This window comes from Oryctolagus cuniculus, chromosome 10 (assembly GCF_964237555.1).
Source record: "Oryctolagus cuniculus chromosome 10, mOryCun1.1, whole genome shotgun sequence".
Lineage (NCBI taxonomy): Eukaryota > Metazoa > Chordata > Mammalia > Lagomorpha > Leporidae > Oryctolagus > Oryctolagus cuniculus.
Window position 1 is genome coordinate 22,743,711 of NC_091441.1, and position 21,011 is coordinate 22,764,721.

At 40.3% G+C, this 21,011-nt stretch overlaps 1 protein-coding gene across 38 annotated transcripts in view; it reads left to right on the forward strand.

Moving 5' to 3' along the window:
* The window catches only part of TCF4 (transcription factor 4), a 390,316-nt gene that overhangs the window by 42,181 nt on the left and 327,124 nt on the right, over positions 1 to 21,011 (forward strand). The gene's annotated exons all lie outside the window — the stretch shown is intronic.

Consider the following 21,011-nt stretch of genomic DNA (forward strand, 5'->3'; position numbering starts at 1 on the left):
TGCTGTTGATCCCTGTCACTCATCAGATTTCTGTATTAATAGGCAGCCTGTGCTGTTTGTTGGCTAAACTGTTTCATAAGAACATTTTGGTTTAGTTTCCTTTTTTAAAAATCTGTGAAATTATGTAATGCACTTTGGTTTGATAAATCTTTATCGAGAACTAAATGACATGTGAAGGTCTGTTCTGGGCCTGGGAAGTTTCAGGTAGGGCCCGTGTTGTGCATGGCGTGTGGCCATCTTGCTTGCTTCCTACAAAGAAGGATGTGATGATAGCCTCTTTTTTTTTTTTGGTTGAGCTTCCAGGATATTTTCACAAATACATTCTTAGTAATTTGAATGCTTAAAAACAGTTTGATTATTTCAATTTTAAACATGAGAAACCATGTTCAGAGAGGTCTTATAAGTGACTTGCCTAATTTAAGGCAGAGTACACATGAATGTATTACAGAACATAAAGAAGACAAAATTTCAAGCGCCGTAGGAATATGGCAAAAGAAACGACTACTTCCATTGAGTATAACCAGGAAACAATTTATAGGGAAGTTAGAATTCAGTTTGTACCATTTATGAACATAACTGGTGTTATATTCCTTAATATTTTTCCTACTTCTCCAAATAAATGTTCTCCTTCCTCCCCTCAACCTTATTCTACACTAAAATTCATATAAAAATAGATATCTGAGTTTTACTGAGATAGTTAAGCACAGGATGGGATGGCATTACCCACAAGAGACTAGTATGTAACGTTTACAGTCCTTTAAAGTGGAATTAGTGTTCTATCTTTTCAATATGCTGTGCTGACTTTGGGTTTTCTTTTACTCATTAAAGCTGTTCTATGAATCTTTCAAAAAGTTCTGAGATACTTTTGTATTTAAGTAATTTTAAAACTATTTACCAACTGATTATAATTTTTGCTTATGTATTTTTAAAAATTAGCTTAATAATGAATATGATACTAATATGCTTTGGGATTGAACTAGATGGTTGTTATGTTGCAGCTTCTTTGGGAACTCATCTTTATCTTTTCCTCTTGAAATAAAGTAAATGGAAAAATTGGATTCCACTGGATTGGCCTTGATATTACCTACCTAGAATTATAAATATACTGAAGTTCTGTGAGGCTTACTTTCAGACTTGCATATTTAATACAGTTTTTAAGTCTTTGATATCCTAAATATGCCCAGAGCAGCCACTCGCTTCGCCACACCAAAAGCCTTGAATATTATCATAGACCCTTATACTCATTCTTGATATTTACTGATCCGCTGTGTACACGGTAGTCTGTAGAGCTTCGTAAACCTTTCCCTTCTGAAAGTAAATACGTAAACACAAGGAGCTTGGGGACTTGGCTGAAAATTGCCACCCAAAGCCTGAAATTTATTTGTAGGCTGGTACAAAGCATGTCTGTGAAGCTGAAGCTCAGGAAGAGGTACAATGTTTGATATGTGGCTGTGTCATAGATTCCAGGGTTCCCCTTCCATGTACCTGGATGGAATGCAGTTTTAAAGCAGTGCTCTTTGAAGGGTATGTGTGCATAAGTCATGATGTCATTCCTTCCTTTATTCATTCTGTGTGGCCTTGTCTTCTCTCCTGTTAAAGTGCCTTGAGAGTCTTGATCTTAGGGATTTATTGGAAATAGACTTTGTTACCTGATGAAATCTAGCAAACCAAACCACCAAAGGAGGATGTTAACTGTCCCCGTGTATGGTATCACTTTCTTAAATTACTGAAATGCTTTTGCTTTTGTCCTCAGGAGTCACTCTTGTACAAATGGCCCGTGCCTTTTCATAGGACGGGTATGCGTTGAGCTACTAAATGGTGGAAATACACACCTGAATGGGCATTTGACTCTGAAGGGGTTTTCTTCCTCTGTGGCTATGTTCTCAGTAAGATACCCACGGGTACAAATACGAGCAGCGAATGCGTCGAGAGAGTAGCTTGGAAGTTTTGTGCTTGAGGTGCACTGTGATTGCTTTTCTTGCCATGCCATTCATTTCTGATTTAAATATCTAACAATTCTCATCAAACAGCATTTAAACTTTCTATGAGATCCTGTCAGTGTTCCCATAGATCATGTTATGAGTAACAATGGATGAAACGAGCTTAAGTGGGGAGGCTGCTTTTCAGTCCCGGGGTTCTGCAGCTGTTTGCGACAGTGGTGCAACATGTTAGTTCAGCCGCAGCCATCCATCCAGGGGAATTTTGCCCATTAAGCGATGTATAAAAACAGTGTTACTGTTTAATCAACATTACAGTATTACTGGTCGGGTGTGTTTCATTTCTCATTATTTTCAGGTTTAGCACCAACAGGTTTTTGGCCTGGTCTTTTATCTTCTTAGAGATTAAACAACAACAAAACAATAAAACTTGATGCTTCAAGGTAATATTGCTAGTTTGACTGAAATCACTCAAGAAATGTCTTTTTAAGGTTTGAAAAATTGGACACAAGCCATAATTAATGTATCTTAAGGTATATTTATCTTGGGGCTGACAAAGAAGTGTAGTAACTAATTTTCTAAGGTAAGTATAATGTCTTTTCTATGTCATGAATGTTAGGATTAATTCTAAATATTTTCTACTGTATTAGTGATTTTGAATTTATTCATAAGCAACATTAAGTATGACAGAAATTCAATTTAGTTCCATTTTAACCTTCATTTCTGAGTGTGAGCGTCAGTGCAAAGCACTCCACTGGTTTCTTTAAGGAATGAAAAGACAGACACAATTTAGCTGACTTCATGAGGCTTGCAGTGTGGCGGGAGACATAAGTAAATACAAGTAGTGATATTAAATGGACTGGGATAAGGTAGTTGAAAAAGCTGAGTAGTGGATTGCTTTGCACTTAAGTAGTCCTCAGTAAATAACTGTTTAAGTGTGTTAAAGAATCACCTTTGGATTTCACTTATTTGTATGCCATCGTGGATCCCAGAGACCAGACTGGTTGCTGTTTGACATTGATTGGTGGGATACTCTGGGACTGGTTTTTTTTTCCTAGTTTTTTCCCCATCTGTTTTATCAGAAAAAGTAGAACCAGGAGTTTTGTTTGTTTGCCTGTTTCTTCCCTTTGTACCTTTCCTTTTAGGTGTGACTTCCCAGGCTTTTGAGGAGGAGGAGATAAATGAAGGATATTTCACTTAGGTTGAGGAGAGTGATTTGGCAGTGTGGGGAGTAGGGTCAGTCCTCACGCAGGAGGGACGCTGAAGAGCAACGAGTGCTGCCGGAGCCGGGTCCTTGGCAGTGTCTTGTGGAGGTGGAGAGCCATGACTGTGCTTAAAAGGGCTTCGGGGAGTCACAGGGGGCGGTGACGAGGCCCTGGTCTGGAGTCGGACTGTGCAGTATATAACCTGGCTCTGCTGTTCACCAGCTGCATGACCTGTCTTGATCTGCCTCTCCCAAGTCTCAGTTGGCTCATCTGTAAAATGGCAGGAGTAACAGTGTGTGCTTCACAGACGTAAATAAGCCAATCCTTATAAAACGGTGATTGCAGGGTTGCATCCAGAAAGCACTAAAAATATTAATATGATTGTTTATTTGAAGGTACTCTGAAAGTTCATGGAATACAGGATTAAAGGATATGTTTATTTTCATGCAGAAAAGTTTGAAATTATGCATAGCTTTCTCACAATACACATTTCCATGAACTTTTTGAAGAACCCTTGAATAAGCTACATTGTGGGGCAGAAGAATGATATTTGAGGTGTTTGAAAGAAAAACATACAAAGGAGGTGTTTTTGGCATTGGCATTTTAACCACATTGAAGGGGGGGCAGGATAGACATTTTGTTGAGAATCCTGCAGCATTAACCATGAAACAAAGAAGGTTTTCTGGGAAAATGCATGATGATTGAGATCCAGATATTTTAGAAGGTTGCGTGTGACACAGATACCCAACTCAATCCATTTTTATTGCAATCAATGAAAAGGGATACATAAAGATTTAAGAGGAGGGGGACATTCTTTTCTCCACAGCTGGTCATGCGCCCAGTGTAGTTGGCAGTAAAATAGATTGTTTGGAATGTGTCCCTAAAATCCTGTAATTTAATTTTCATTATTTATATAACACAGTCAGTATACGTGGCGCTTCACTCTGCACACACAAGACCACGTTTCTGGCCTGTGTAATTTCACCAAAGAAGATGCTGTAACAGAAATATTTGTACCTGCTAGATTAACTGCAGTGCGGGGGATGCAACACCAGCGAGTCATGTGATCTAATGAGCCAGGGGGATTCAGGGTGAGCGTATTGTTGGTGGTAAAGAAGAGATCAAATACTAGCAAAGATAGTGCTGGGATGGTTATATCAAGTATGTTATATCAAGTATGTTATATCATGTTATATCAAGTATGAGTTCACATCTTTGAAGAGTCTGGAAAAACAAGTTTGTAAATACTGACATGAGGTAAAATAACAACCCCTTTGGAAAATATTAAAATAATTATTAAAAAAAATAATTATTAAAGTAGCTTTTCCCTAATAGCATTTAACCTCTTTTGTCCACTTCAGAAACATACATCAGGAAATAGTGTGTCTAATAGGAGTAATATGTGTCTACTAGAAAATATGTGTCTAATAGGAGTAAGATTTCTAGAAAATTCAGGATTTCTCACTGGGAGAATCTGTAGGCCTCTTTAGGTGCATCAAGTTAAAAGTTTTGATATCAGTGTTCCTCTCAGTGAGTCTTATTTACTTCTGGAATCCAAGAATTGTATTTACAGTTATTGTGGATTCATGCTAGAAAAGAGAATGATTTATTGGACTTGATCATTGTCTCATCATAGTTCTTGATTTTTGAATGAGTCATCTGGGCTAGGAATAAGCTAATAATCTATTGCAGAGGACAGAAGTAGTTTCAAAATTGGCTTAATAGCTTTAGACAGAGTAAAAGGAGATACCCATGAGATTGGCACAAGGAATCAGAATCAGGGGACAGTGTAGGCTTTGGGGTCAGAATTTGTTCAGCATGTGCTAGCATGCCACCAGGAACCAGAAAGAATAAATTATTCTGACTCTATTCTTGGCAAGGTCTGTGTGGCTACAGAATCTAATTATTTTGCAAATCATTTAAGTTGCTGACCACAACTAGGAGATTACCACCTAAATGAAGATTACTGCCTAGACAGAGTGTGAGTCCTCCCTGGGATTCCCTTTCAAAATCTTAAGAAAACAAAGTAATAATTCCACATGTTAATCATTAAAATAAACTAAATGCAATATGCCCAGCAAATGATTTCACACATTTTCTATTTCAAGAAATTGCGATTCAAATCCTAACCTAAATTTTACATATTCACATTTTTAAGCGTCACTCAGACTTGTGCAGATTACTGAGCAGAGCCAGGGGCTCATCAGAACACACTAGAATCTCGCCTGGTTCTGGAGAAGGGGAGGGTGGGGCTGGTGAGATCACAAAACCCTCCTCAGTTCCCTAGTTGCATGGCGAAGAATGTGAGCCCCACAGACTTGATGGCGATTTAAAGTCTGGTCTGAATTGATGAAACCTCGTTATTATGTTACGTCTTCATCTTTGTTTGTAAATACCACTGAGTCACTGCATGGTGGCCCTGGGTTTTCTACAGAAGAGCTGGGTGCAGAGCAGCCAGCCTTTGGCAGCCTGCGTGGTCAGCCCTTGCTGGTGGAGGCTGAATATCCCCACACAAGAGTTTTTTCACAGTTCTTTCAGATGTTGTGTCCAAAAGATGGCCCAGGAAATCTTAAATATCTGAGAAGAAAATTGAAGTGTAGACAAAGCTTTGTTAGGGAAGCTTGCACCTGTTTGTTTATTTATTCCTTTGATTATTCCCTTAAAAGGAGCTTCTCTAACGCTTCAGTCCGTCACACAGTGGGTATGTGTAGGTGCCAGTGATAGTTGCAGAAGCAAGCTGTGTCGCCATAAATTACGTAGAGCTACAGGATGTCAAAAAGAACCAGAAATTTTAATAGATTTTGTCAGCCAGGTGATCAGTTCAGTCTAACCCATCAGTGTTTTTATTGTAAAAAGAAGCATGGATGTTGGTTTGACAGAATTATATTCACAGAATAATTTATAGAGTGATTTCAAAATGCACCAAGCCACAGTCATTGAGGAGTCCTGTCATCGAATGTTATTTTATGCCGTCACGTTTTAAAAACACTCAGCGATGACATTGACTGGAATCACACAGTGAAACCGAAGTGCATTTTTAGGTGGGGGAGGGAGGACTGAATTGCTCCAACAAATCCGATATTTGGAGTTTCCGAACTGTAAAAGTGGATTTGTAGTCAAGCTCTGCCTGTCTGAGAGCACTGGGGGTGACTCAACAGCTGTTGGGATCTGTCTGGAGTCACAGGGAGCTATGGAGCTGGGCTCACCCACCCCATGTGGGATCTGGGGGGCTTTCCCCCCCGGCTTCTTTCTTTTCCTCTGTCTTCCCCCTTCACTTGCTCTGATTGATGGAAACACGTGCTGGGAGCTTTCCCTGACATTCTTTCCCAACACTGGAAGTATGAAATGCTATGGTGGTGCTATGTCTATTTTTGAAAGTAAGGCTGTTAACGTAAAGCCTGTGTTGATATATTGGGATGAATTATAATGGTGATATTATTACAGCCTTCAAAGCTGAAAATTTATTATTTTTCTCACCTACTCTTGGTTGCTGATACATGATCATAGGAACATGCTGTGCATCTGGTTAATTTGGGGGGATTTATTTGTAGACCATCAGAAGTTAAAATTTATCCTTTTTTTCACCTTCTCCAGGAGCCCTGTACCCAATTATTGGGAAACATAGAGAAATAGGGTCCCCCAGCACTCACCTGGCTGCTGTTTGTTATCTAATCTCTCTCACTGTTCCTGTGAATGCTCATGATGGAGGTATTTTTTGGAAACTTTGATTTATGATTGATTTTGCAAATATAGTAAAAGTCGTATTGTCTGTTAGAGCTACCCATCAAGAATTAAAAGAAGAGTTATTTTACTTATTTGAAAATCAGAGAGACAGAGAAAGAGACAGACACAAAGAGAGATTTTCCCACCCTCTGTGGTGTACTCCATAAATGCCCCACAACAGACAGGCCAGGCTAGGCCAGGCAAAGCCGGGAGCCAGGAACTCAATTTGGGTCTCCCACATGTGTGGCAGGAATTCAGTTACTTGAATCACCACTTGCTGCATCCCACGGTGGACATAGCAAGAAACTGGAATCTGGAGGGGATCTGGGCCTGAAGATGTGAGACTAAGGTCAGCAAGTGTTCTGAGCTGCACTTCAACTGCTGTGCCCAATGTCTGCCTCCCATCCAGACTTTTAAACAACTCATTCATAGTTATTCTTGTTTCTACATATGCACTTTTGAATGTTAAAAGTTTTCATAGGGCAGGACTTTAAGAAATTCATGGGAAAATAGAATTAAATATTTATTTTGATGCACAAAATTTTGAAATCTATCAATGGTTTTTTAATAATACAGATTTTCCACAAACTTTTTGAGAACCTCTTGTATGCGTGGATTTCATTTCTTTAAGGATTTGCTTTATTTATTTGAAAGCCAAAGTGACAGAGAGTGAGACTGAGAGAATGTTCTGGTTCACTCCTCAAATGGCCACAACTGCCAGGACTGGACCAGGCTGAAGCCAGGAACCTAGAACTCCATTTGGGCCTCTCACATGGGTGGCCAGGGCCCAGTTACTTTGATCTTCTACTGCCTTCTCAGGCACATTTGCAGGAAGGTGGAGCAGAAGCGGAGCAGCCAGACCTCAAACCAGTGCTCCGATGTGGGATACTGGCATCACGAGTGGCTTAACCTGCTGCACCACAGCACCAGCCCCTCAAAAAATTGTTTTTTAAATCAAAATAAGCTTATCTTATTCTCATTTCATTTTCCATGGACTTTATGAAGTTCCCTCTGGGAGGCCAGGCTGGATGTGAGAAGGCTGCAGGAATTGATATTTAGTGATGGGCAGTCCTGAATAGAACGCTGCCCCAGCCTGGAAGTGAGGTGGTTTTTTATAGATTTGTAAATATTATAGAGATCGGGCCGGCGCCGCAGCTCACTAGGCTAATCCTCCGCCTAGCGGCGCCGGCACACCGGGTTCTAGTCCCGGTTGGGGCGCCGGATTCTGTCCCGGTTGCCCCTCTTCCAGGCCAGCTCTCTGCTGTGGCCAGGGAGTGCAGTGGAGGATGGCCCAGGTGCTTGGGCCCTGCACCCCATGGGAGACCAGGAAAAGCACCTGGCTCCTGGCTCCTGCCATCGGATCAGCGCGGTGCGCCGGCCGCAGCGCGCTGGCCGCGGCGGCCATTGGAGGGTGAACCAACGGCAAAGGAAGACCTTTCTCTCTGTCTCTCTCTCTCACTGTCCACTCTGCCTGTCAAAAAATAAAAAATAAAAAAAAATATTATAGAGATCTTAGAGATAGGAATTTTGTCTAACTTAATCATTGCTCGTTCACTTGTTCTTGGCACATTGTCTGACACAGAGAAGTTATTTCATTATTACCCATTGAATGGGTGAATTAAACAATGATTGGAATAACTCAGAGCTGCGTCTAAGAAGAGGTTCATCTCTTTGTGGGACCTGTCGCTTGACTGGGAGACAAAGCCGTTTTGCCGTAAATGATCCAAAAGTATGTACCTGTGTGAATGTGGAGGATTGGATGAATGGTAGTACTTGGGGCCATTTATTAGGTGCCAGGTTCTGTTCATGTACTTTCCATAAAGTGACCCCCAACCTTCACAGCCCTTTGTCGGGGTAGCAGTTACCTGATTTGCAGACAAGGAAGCCAAGACACAGTAGCTAAGTCATTTTTTTCGAACTCTTGGGGCTTTTATTTAACTGAGTCAGGATTTTAATATGAGCGAGTTCTTAATGATTCCCTGCTTGCAATCAGGACTTCGTGCGCCAGCTAACAGCGTATCACTGTGACACCTGGCTATGTGTGATGCATACCCACAGTCAGGTACTGTGCCGACTTGCTGTGATGGACCCTGGAAATATTCCTCAGTTACAGTGATATCAGAAAAACTCTTCTATCTGTTCTGAGTGCTGAACTTGCCAGGTTTTGGCTTCATTACGTCAGTCTTCTGAGTTGGTTGATAGATGGCTGTGCTGGGTTTTCTGTAACGAGTGAGATTATGGACCCTGGGCAACAGGTGATGAACTTATTCATGAAGCCTCAGTTCCTGCCTTTTAGGAATTTACTAACGCACCATCAAGCCTGTTTGCTTTGCTCTTACAGAGCTTCACCTTATTTGTGGTAGTCATGCATATAAATGTGTAATAACTGGAATCTGACCCTCAGAATCTTGCAATGAGGCCAGGAAGATGAACAGGTAATTTATACAAGAGTGAAAAAAGATCCCCAAAAGAGAAAACTTGGAATCTGGGAATTTTACCTTTGTGAGGAATTTTAGAAATGATCTCATCTAAGTATTTGGGGAGTGAGAGAAAGGTACAGATCAGTAAAATCATCAGGATTAGGAGAGTCCAGCTCTGGAGTGGATTATTTAACCCCTCTGTGACTTGTTTGCCTTTCCCTACAAATAACAACAATAATACTACTAGTCAGGTCTCTAGTATGTTGTGAGTCTAATGAGGAAATAAACATACGCAAGGTACATTTCCTAACACATTGTGAAATCATAAGAAATATTGTCATAGAAGTCAGCACTTTACAGTTGAGGAAATTAAATTCTAGAGAAATTAAATTTCTTACCGAAGGTTACCCCAGCTAGCTAATGACTGTGCCAGGGCTGGAGTCATGACACACATGTGGTCAGTGCTCTTAGTATATCTGACAGCATTGTTGGAACGCAAGCCTCCATCTAACCAATTATAAGACATAATCCTTGCATTTAAAATGTGAGTCTGAACACACACACACACACACACACTCACACACTCAACTTTCTGCCGTCCTTCCTGTTTTTCCTCTGGGGAATACATATTGGGTGATTTTTAAGAAAATGGTTACATGCCAGCATTATGGAAAAGGAAAAAAAAAACTTACCAGACTTTCCTCCATACATAATCCAAATTTCAAATGTATTAATTTTGCCGAATGCCATGGCAACATACATATCTGTTTTTCAGTTCATGAAAGGTATTTTGGGAATTATTGGCTCGTGCCTGCTTGAGCATTTTCGTCTTTCAGCTATAGAAATACTCTATGTATCCTCCTCGTTTTGTGTTTGTGCTTCTATTCAAGATGAGAATAAAAGCAGTTAGTTTCTGGGTTGTAATATCTTCAGTGAACGGTGGCTTTCTAAAACAGTCACACCTTGACTGAAATGAAAACTCTGCCGTATCATAAAAGATATTCTAATTACTGCATCTAGTTAAAAGGAGAATAAATCACTGGGAGATTATTTTAAGTGCCTTAAATATAATAAAAAAGAATAATGGACGTTGAACAGCTTGACAAGTTTGATGAATGCCGACTGCAGCTGATTTCTGCTGCTTTCTAATGGGAAAGGAGAGCTTTTTCCTTTCCTGGTAAACTGTCAGAGGGACTTTTTGTTAGGGAAGATAAGGAAGAGCCTTATCTTTGTTGAGCACTTGCCTTATACTAGGCATTAGCCAAGGCAGTGCATTATCTCATTTAATCTCATTTAATCCGCCCCAACCTTATAGATAACATTATCCCCATTTTACATCTAAGAAGAATGAGGCTCAGGGAATTTAAATAACTTGCCTGCAGGTGCACAGCTACTAAGTAGGAGCTGGAGCACAAACTAATAGGCTCTCTGACATGGTGCCTGTGCCCTTTCCTTATTACATTACCCTCAGTGTAATTGTCATTGTTATACCAAGGTAAATGTCATTGTCGCAAGAAATGATAGAGGTCTGAGGTGATAGATATGCCACTCACCCTGATCCAATCATTACACATTGTGCACAGTATTGAAATGCCACACGGTACCACATAAATATGTACTGTTACATAAACGTGATTGTCCCCATGGTCAGAGAGGCACTAATTTAGAAGGAATGTGTTCCAAAGAGCTTAACATCTTTGAGCCTCTGTAAAATGGGAATAATCAGGTCGCTCTAAGCATAAACGGAAGAAATTTGTGCAAACCTCTTTGCTCGGCATTTGGCACTGAGTACCTGGGAATCACCAACTGACAAAGGATGTGTTCCCAACATACTATAATGAGTTTTAGGTGTAATGTTTAATTATTGAAGTCTCTAATTGTGCCTATAAGTTCATAAATATGTCTGTTGGGTTTGTCTGAGTGTATTTTGCAAATTACAATGGTGATAGAGTTGCTAAAAATAAGAATTTTCCTTTGGAATTGCTTTCATAAATGTATGAAAACTTATGTAGATATTGTGGACTTGATAGCAGTGCTGTCATGGCAGATTGTGTGTGTGTGTGTGTGTGTGTGTGTGTGTTGGTCATTGCTGTGTTTGTAGAAAGGTAAATGTGGGAAAATTAAATCAGAAACAAATTTTTTATTTTTAGGTTATATTGTCTCCATAAAATAATATTATGGATAAGTCCTTTTTTTAAAAAGATTTATTTTATTTACTTGAAAGGCAGAGCCACAAAAAGAGGGAGGGAGGGAGGGAGGGAGGGAGAGAGGGAGAGAGAGAGAGAGATGTCTTCAATCAGCTGGTTCATTCCCCAGATGACTGCAATGGCCATGGCTAGGCCAGGCCAAAGCCAGGAGCCAGGAGCCTCATCCAGGTCTCCCATGTGGGTGCAGGGGCCCAAACACTTGGCCCATCTTCCGCTGCTCTCCCAAGTGCCATAACAGGAAGCTGGATCAGAAGTGGATAAGCTGGGACTTGAACCAGTGCCCATATGGGATGCCGACATTGCAGACGGTAGCCCAACCTGCTATGCCACAAACACTGGCTCTCTGATAAGCACTTTTAATCCATGTACTATGCACATTTCTTTCCCAGGACATTTGAGATAATAGTTCGTAGATTCTTTTCCTTAAATATACAAATGAACCCCAAGGAAGTTAATTCTACGTACGTACGTGAAGTACGGATTCTCATTCTGAAGTCCCCTTGCCCATGGTGAAGATATGGTTTAAGCAAGTGTTGAGCAAATTAATGTTTAAGATGTGTGGATTTGTGACTCTCTTTATACTCAGACTTCCATTGATGGCATTTATGGAAACTATACTCATGGAAACTACTAGAAACAAAGAAGCTCTACTTTGTTACCTTATTCACAAACTTTTAGTCTTTCCTAAATCCCCTTTGAAGTAAAGAATGCTATAAAATCATGTATTCTGGTATTTATATTTTAAAATTAATGTTCACATATTCATATTTAGAGAAATGCACGACTGGATTTATTTTTTCCTCATATTCAGATCTAAAATCTTACAGAATCTCCTGCTATCGACAGTGAGTTCCGTTTTAATCAAAGTTTTTTTCAAATTGGCCCTGTAAATCCAGATTAACAGTAGTCCTTAATTCTTAGTCAAGCACACACGGAAAGATCTAGGCGTGTCCTTACCCGTGTTTTCTCTATGATGCTGAATAATGGCATCTTCACTTTTCCATTGGCGTCCTGCATTAGCTGAAGTGATAAGTGCAAAAGGGATGAATGTGGCTCTGTAATCAGGGATGATCACGCTAAGATCCATATTGACCCAGTAAGCAGATGACTACTTCACAGTTGCATTATTTATAAATGAGGTACCTTTAGGTTTGTAGCAGATGTGCTGAGAAGCTTGTCTCTTTTGACCTTTTGTAAATACATTTTTTATTTTAATAGCTGCTTACTCTGAAAATTGTACTTTATAGATGGTTTATATATGAGTATGGAAAATGAGGTTGTGTAACTGTTTAAAGGACAGATTTAACAAAGGGCCAATGTCTAATGTGGGGCTATTAGAGTTGTTTTAATTAAGAAAAGGGAATTTAATGTTGTTATTTTCAATTCAGAGACAGAATTCAGGTATCTTTACCCTATAAAGCATACTTATAAATACCCATGCTTTTTAATATCTTGTGGTTGCTATAATAGAATGGTCATGAATTCTCACATGTAGTGGTTTTGATCAAATTACCTGATAGTATGAATGATGTAAAAAAGGAATCCTTCTAAAATTGTGATTACTAAATTAAAAATGCAATTTGCAATGTGAAATGCCATATGAAATTAAAGATAACATATATAGTGAACTTGAGAAAATAATATTTAACTGGAACTTCTGTATGGTCATGGAAAGTGGGGGAAGATCTTTGAATTATTTTTTTTAATTACCTCCAATTTACAAATGTTATCATATGGGGTGATTTTGTTATTCTGTTTGCTCAACAGTTTTAAAGAAGGAAATTAAAAAAATTTTTTTGCAAAATGTTTTGAAATCTGCTACATAAATGGGACATGACTTTCTGTGAATTTATCTGAATGGAGACAGTATTGTATGAGATGGGATTCGCGTATGGTTTTGTTTACTTAGGACATAGCTTCTGTCTCGATTGCCCACCAAAGAAGATCATAACAAAGCCCAAATTCCATTGGTGCAAAGGTATAAGATAGAAACCAAGACTACCAAGTATATTTAGAAACAAACTTAAAATCCTATACCCATAATTCCTAACTATCCTCTCTTGTTTTCAAGACCAATTGAAAGGTTTGATTTTTGATTTTGCTTCAGTTCTGGTTCTGTCATCTACTATAGTCCAGCCACACTTATGCAAGAAAAATTACAAAATAATAATATTAACAAAATATAGAAACGCTAAATTAATTTTACAACATGAAAATCAGTTTTTACTGGTTCCTTCTTCCTTCTCAGTTCATGTTTTTTCATGTATACTTTTTTGTTTTTGAAGTTTTATTTATTTGAAAGGCAGATTTTTTTTTTTTTTTTTTTTGACAGGCAGAGTGGACAGTGAGAGAGAGAGACAGAAAGGTCTTCCTTTTGCCGTTGGTTCACCCTCCAATGGCCAGCGCGGCCTGCGCGCTGCGGCCGGCCCACCGCACTGATCCGATGGCAAGAGGCAGGAGCCAGGTGCTTTTCCTGGTCTCCCATGGGGTGCAGGGCCCAAGCACCTGGGCCATCCTCCACTGCACTCCCTGGCCACATCAGAGAGCTGGCCTGGAAGAGGGGCAACCGGGACAGAATCCGGTGCCCCAACCGGGACTAGAACCTGGTGTGCCGGCGCCGCTAGGCGGAGGATTAGCCTAGTGAGCCACGGTGCCGGCCCTTGAAAGGCAGATTTACAGAGAGGCGGAGATACAGAGAGAGAGAGATTTCATTCACTGATTCACTTCCCAAATGGCCACAAGAGCTGGAGCTGGGCCAGGCTGAAGCCAAGAACCAGGAGCCCCATCTGGGTCTCTCACGTGGGTGCAGGGGCCCAAACCCTTAGGCCATCATCTGCTGCTTTTCCAGGTGCCTTAGCAGAGAGTTGGATCAGAAGTGGAGTAAATGGGACTTGAACTGATGCCTATATGGGACACCAGTGTTGTAGGTGGTGGCTTAACCTGTTACATTTTAACATTGGCCCCTATGTATACTTTTATGCACTTAACAATACTACATAAATGCAATTTTACTGTGTTTGCTCATTATAGCATTGTATTTTTATATGTTTTTCTATTTAAGACATAAGAGGTAGCCAGTTCTCCTCATTGAAGTCCTTTCGGTCTTTATAAAAGGCTTCTTCTTCCATGAACAGTCCATTCTCTATATTCATCTCCCTGAGCTGTGGTTATTAATATCCATGTTGATCTCTCCTGATAAAGTAGAAGTTATTTGAGGGTGGCACTTTGTCTTTAAATTCTCCATAGTAGCTATTCAAGTACCTTACTCATGGTGGATACTCCTTAGATATTGGGTATTGATAGATTTCCCTGTTTGCTGGCATACAACTCTTTGTAGTAATTTCTGATGATTCTTTTTATTTCTGTGGTTATTTCTCTGATTTTATTGATTTGGGCCTTTTCTTTTTTTAGTTAGTTGGGCCAGTGGCGTGTCAATTTTGTTTACTTTTTCAAAAAACCAGCTCTTCATTTGGCTGATTTTCTGTAATTTTTTTTTGGATTCAATTCTGTTGATTTTTTCTCTGATTTTAATTATTTCTCTTCTCCTACTAGTTTTGGGTCTGGTTTGCTGCAGTTTTTCTAGATCCTTGAGAAGGATCTTGGGGGAAGATCTTTGAATTATTATTATTATTACTACTACTACTCTGGGGTGGGTATTGTGGTTCAGTGGGTTAAGCTGCCAGTTGCGATGCTGGCATGCCATGTATCGGAAAGCTGGTCCCAGTCCTGCTGCTCCACCTCCACCCAGTCCTGCTCATTTGCCTGGAGGCCGCAGTTGATGGGCTGAGTCCTTGGCTTCCCTGCCACCCATGCAAGAGATCTGCATGGAGTTCCAGGTTACCAACTGCAGCCTGGCTCGGCCCCTGCTATTGCAGGCATCTGGGTAGTGACCTAGAAAATGGAAGAGCTCATCCTACCCATGCCTTGTCATCCTGCCTTTTAAATAAGTAAAACTTTAAAATTCTTTATATGGCACTTTTTTTTTTCCTGATTCAGTGGTCTTCAAACAGTGTATCTTAGAATTCGCTAAAGGAAAGAGACACATTTCTCACACATGTGCACCAGCACATAATTACCTTAGTGGTGGAGGTCTTATTCTTTGCTGTATTATATTTTTCAGTAAAATAAAATAATTTTAGCAAAATCAAAATGGGACATACTTTTTTTTTTTTTTTTTGACAGGCAGAGTGGACAGTGAGAGAGAGAGACAGAGAGAAAGGTCTTCCTTTGCCGTTGGTTCACCCTCCAGTGGCCACCGCGGCTGGCGCGCTGCGGCCAGCGCACCGCGCTGATCCGATGGCAGGAGCCAGGTACTTCTCCTGGTCTCCCATGGGGTGCAGGGCCCAAGCACTTGGGCCATCCTCCACTGCACTCCCTGGCCACAGCAGAGAGCTGGCCTGGAAGAGGGGCAACCGGGACAGAATCCGGTGCCCCAACCGGGACTAGAACCCGGTGTGCCGGCGCCGCAAGGCAGAGGATTAGCCTAGTGAGCCGCGGCGCCGGCCCAAAGAAAAATCTTCACTGAACAGAAGTATTGCTTTCTTGACAACACAGACAGTGAAAGAGAAGTTACGTGCTTTTGTTTTCTGAATTGTGGATTTTTATGTGTCTTACTCTTAATGCTTGTGGAATAGGAACATCATATTTGTTGACTATCGAAAATAGTAAACTCATGCAACTTAATACAATTATAAAATATAATGATTTTATAATCCCTTAGAAATTATGGTTAACCCTTGATTAGGCACACTATGGGAGTGATATCAGATTTTACAAAATGTCAAAAATAGTGTTAACATTTTCAATCATGAAAATAAATACCTGGGGCCAGCATGGTGGCATGATGGGTAAAGCTGTCACCTGCAAAGCTGGCATCTCATATGGGCGGCCATTGAAGTTCTGGCTGCTCCATTTCTGATACAGCTCCCTGCTAATGGCCTGGAAAAGCAGGTGAAGATGGCCCAGGTGCTTGGGTCCCTGCTATACATGTGGGAGACCTGGAAGAAGCTCCTGGCTCCTGGCTTCAGCAAAGCCCAACCCTGGCCATTATAACCATTTTGAGAGTGAACCAGTGGACGGAATCTCTCTCTCTCTCTCTCTCTCTCTCTCTCTCTCTCTGTAACTGTGCATGTCAAATAAATAATAAAATGAATCTTAAAAAAAGTAGAGATGTGTATAAACAGTCAAAATAGATGTCATCAATTTCACTTGTTAAATTTAATTGTAACATTGCACATTCATTTACCCCAAATTATCATCAGACATAATGAGGAAAAAAAATTCTGTTCTGTTTTTAAGATGTTCTCTTTTGGTGAGAGGTTCTGCAGATTTCTTTTGATGTATCTGTATCTATTTTACAATTTATCTATTTTGTTTTTTCAATGTGCTGACTTCCTATCTTTCAATAGTTCTAAAAACCTCTGCCTTTACTTTATGAAACTCCTGTTAAGCTTTTGAACTTTTTATTCTGTATTATGCTGCTTTATATTTATTTTATGTTTTCTTTCTTTCCTCTTTATTTTACCCACTAGAATATAAAGTCTGTGAGGATCAATTTATTTTTTGTTTTCGGCAATAATATATACCAAGTATGTGGAAGAATGACTCAGAGCAGATGTACAATACACAAAGAAATTATATGAATGAGTGATCCCTGTATACTTCCTAGTGATCTGTTTTTTGTTTAAATTAGCTTTCTTTGTGTCTAATTTGTTGTTTAACACAAGCTCTGTGTTCCTGATTTCAATGGCTAGTGCTTTTTAATTTATCAATGTTCTAATTGGTTGTTTCAAACGTGGCCTTTCCTTAGAATTTCCAATCTTTTGTCTCTACTGACATTTTAAACACAGTTGTCTCTTCCGTTGCGTTTCTGTTTGTCAAGATTTGGGGACGCTAATACTCCTTAGTGTGTCTGCGGACACTTCAGCCGTGAATCTTTTGTGTTTCTAATTTTTGATTGTAAGCTCATCTTCATCTGGGGTGTTTCTTTTTTCTGGAAGTCCTATGTGCTCTAGGTTATGGGACAGTTCATACAAAGTGGTTTTATGTTAGTGCCTCTGGAATTTTATTGGTTTGGCCTGAGTTTTTAAATTAATTTTATGGCTTGAGGATCCCAAACTATGCAAATAGTATAAATTTAGATTCTGCAACTACATGTGGAAAAGTTTTGGAGGTTGGATTACTCATGGGCAATTCTGTCTTTGCTCCCCAGAGCCCTTGCCAGACTGTATTTCCTGGCCAGTTCCCTGAATCAATGACATGAAGTCACTAGGATTTCCAAATCCTTGGCTCTGTGTAGGGTGCTTTGGGAACTGCCTCTCTGTGGGCGTTAAAACTCCAGTCTCTATCCCTTAGAGCCCATAGGTCTGCTAAGGTTTCCACTTTGGTGTTTTCTACACTGGCTGTGCATTCTTTCTGGGAATTTAATTTTTGGGGGTATTTGTTATTGTCGCTCCCCGTCTTCATGGAGGAACGACACAGGACCCTGCGCTGTTCTTTCGTCTGCTCGGCCCTCCCCGGGTTTGCTGCTGGTTCTTCCCGGGTTGGCTACCGTCCCTTCCACCTCCGTGGAAGGGCAGTTCCCCCTGCCACATTCCCCACTTCCGCGGGGGAGCGGCATACCGCCAGCCGGCTCTCTCGGGGGCTGCACAGGTGTTCCCCTTAGATGTTCCTGGTTCATGTTGTCTCTCTCCTCCTTTATAATCCTCTTCCACCAATCCCAACTCTGCTATCCACACGCCGAGTACGCTGCTCTCCTCCAATCAGGAGCAGGTCCTACAGTTTATTGGTTGAACTGGAGGCAGCTGTGTAGAAGCTGTTTCTCCCTTCTCAGCGCCATATTGTGGGAGAGCAGATGCATAGAATAAGTCTTAATTCCAGTAACTCAGTCTAGTCCGAGTTGCTCCCCACAGTTATATACTTAATATTTTTCATGTTGTATTTTTCCAAGGGTTTTTGTGTATGTGTGTGTGTGTATGTGTGTGTGCATTTTGGAGAATTGTTCTATCTCTGGTCACTATATTGCTGAAACGAGAAGTCCTTTGTCATTTTTAAGCTCAATTATGTGGATATATGCTTTTTTTTTTCTCTCCCAGAAAGTAATATGAATTGGGCTCCTGTACCTGGAGTTTTTCTGGTAGAAATACCAAGACTTTATTCTTTTGGTTTGGTCTGTAAAATCTTCCTACAGTTTTCTTAGGAAGTACCTGATGTTTGCTGAAGATCACTACATAAGCTGTGGCTGCCGTTGCCATCATTGTTCTGTGGCTTACCCTTGAATTCAGTGTTTAGGGAAAGGTACTGGTACAGCAGTAGGATGGCTTACGCAGAAGTTTCATATCCTGGGAAATCTTGCAGTCTTGGATGGGCTTCGATGGCTTGTCATGCTAATCTTAAATTTCTACTAGAGACTGAAGAAATCCTTGAAACTTTTCCTACTGTATAGTCTCATGGCTCAGGCCGCAACTAGGTTGTTGTATTTGGATTTCTTTGTTAGAACATGGTTTGTTTGTTTATTTATTTATTTAGGACAGGCAGAGTTAGACAATGAGAGAGAGACAGAGAGAAAGGTCTTCCTTTTCCGTTGGTTCACCCCTCAAATGGCCGCTACGCCGATCCGAAGCCAGGAGCCAGGTGCCTCCCCTTGGTCTCCCATGCGGGTGCAGGGCCCAAGCACTTGGGCCATCCTCCACTGCACTCTCGGGCCACAGCAGAGAGCTGGACTGGAAGAGGAGCAACCGGGACAGAACTGGTGCCCCAACCAGAACTAGAACCTGGGGTGCTGGCGCTGCAGGCAGGGAATTAGCAAAGTGAGCCAAGGCGCTGGCCAAGAACATGGTTTCAATAGATTCAAATAATAAAGATGAATATTTATTTACAAAGCAGGACTGGTAAAGGATCACAGTTGTATTGGATAGGAAGAATCTTCCAAACCACTGAGAAAGTCTAGGAGCATGATCAAGAGATATTTTGTTAGTTTTTTAGGAAGGACTTAGTGGATTATATCTTTTGAGCTACATTCATTATTACTGTGGTAGAACTGAACAACCCACAGGAATGTATTTCACATTGATTTTATTGTGGACATTTGTGACACAAAGCAGAGGCAAATGATAGCACACTCATTTACCAGTAATGCAAATCACGTGAGCTAGTGGCAACATAATCACTCCTAAGACCTTTGCCCGTTTTTCTCTGACTTGAACTAAAAACGTCTGAATGTGAGCTAAATCCAGGGTAGCAAGTGATGGCTGACTACCAGGATAACCATCCTACCTGGCTACTCACCACGGACCATAGGAACAGTGGATTCTTGTGAATGAAAATCTATTGATCTCTCTTAGCGTCTGTCACGAGACCCACAGCAGTCCAGGAAGGGCGGAAGGGTTACTCTGCATCCACCCCGCAGTAACTTGTCCTGTGGTGACCCTGCTCACCAGCTCTTCCACAGCTTCTAAGTTATCAAAACCCTTTTTAACCCTTCAGGTCCTTGACCTTGACGGCAGCTAACATAAAGATCAGCTTCTCAACACACACACCTACGTCCATACATGCCCTTGATTTTATGGGAATAAGAATCTCCTAGTCACAGTCCATAATTCAGAAAGCTAGGCAAAAGAGGAAGGAAACTGTTGAGAAGGGAAGGTAGTGTGGCGAGAATGCTACAACACTTTGAGAGTTTTTGCAAATATTGACAGCCTAATAATTTGCTTTTTCTTAAAGTTTTTCTAATTGGAACCTGAAAGTATGACAGGAGACACAAAGCATATTTTTCATTCAAGTTTATTCAGTTGTACTGGTTAAAATATATAATGTAGACTTCTCAGAAAATTTTAAATATTTATTGTTTATTTATTTATTGTTCATAGCCTCAGTGTTCGGCAGTCTGTCTTGTCATAGTATCAGTAATGTGGTGTGAGTATAGGACATTTTCATGGTATCTTCAATGAGGGCACTTTAGAAAGAGTTCTTCAGAAAGTTCATGGAAATTGGGATTCAAGGATGTTTATTCCAGTGCAGAAACTTTTAAAGTTCATTCTCATTTTTTCATAATACATATAGTTCATGAACTTTGGCATATCATAGCCACTGACTTCAAATTTTTGGAATCATAAAACCTTTTAATTATATTTTCTATGAACTTTTTAAGGGATTCTTATATGTTGGGGGACATTCGAATAACTTTAACTTTTGTATTTTCTGATTTTACTTCTGGGTAATTCTTTGTATTTTGCAGTTATGCTTTTGTAAAGTACCCTGGTTTTTGAAAGTTCTTACATGTGGCGACATTAGGTTATTGCCATTTTATTAACCTGATCTATGGTTTTATGGTACAAAGCTGAGAGTTTAAGAGCTCTCTGTTCTTTCCTCCCCCACCCTTACTCTAGTTAATATGAACACATATTTGAATATTGGAGGAATTGCGTTTCTCGAACTTTCAAGAGTGATTTATTTTGTGTACTTCACAGTAGGGAAAAGTTGACTTATTAATAGTTTCAGTGTTCTCTGAAGTTCTTAAAG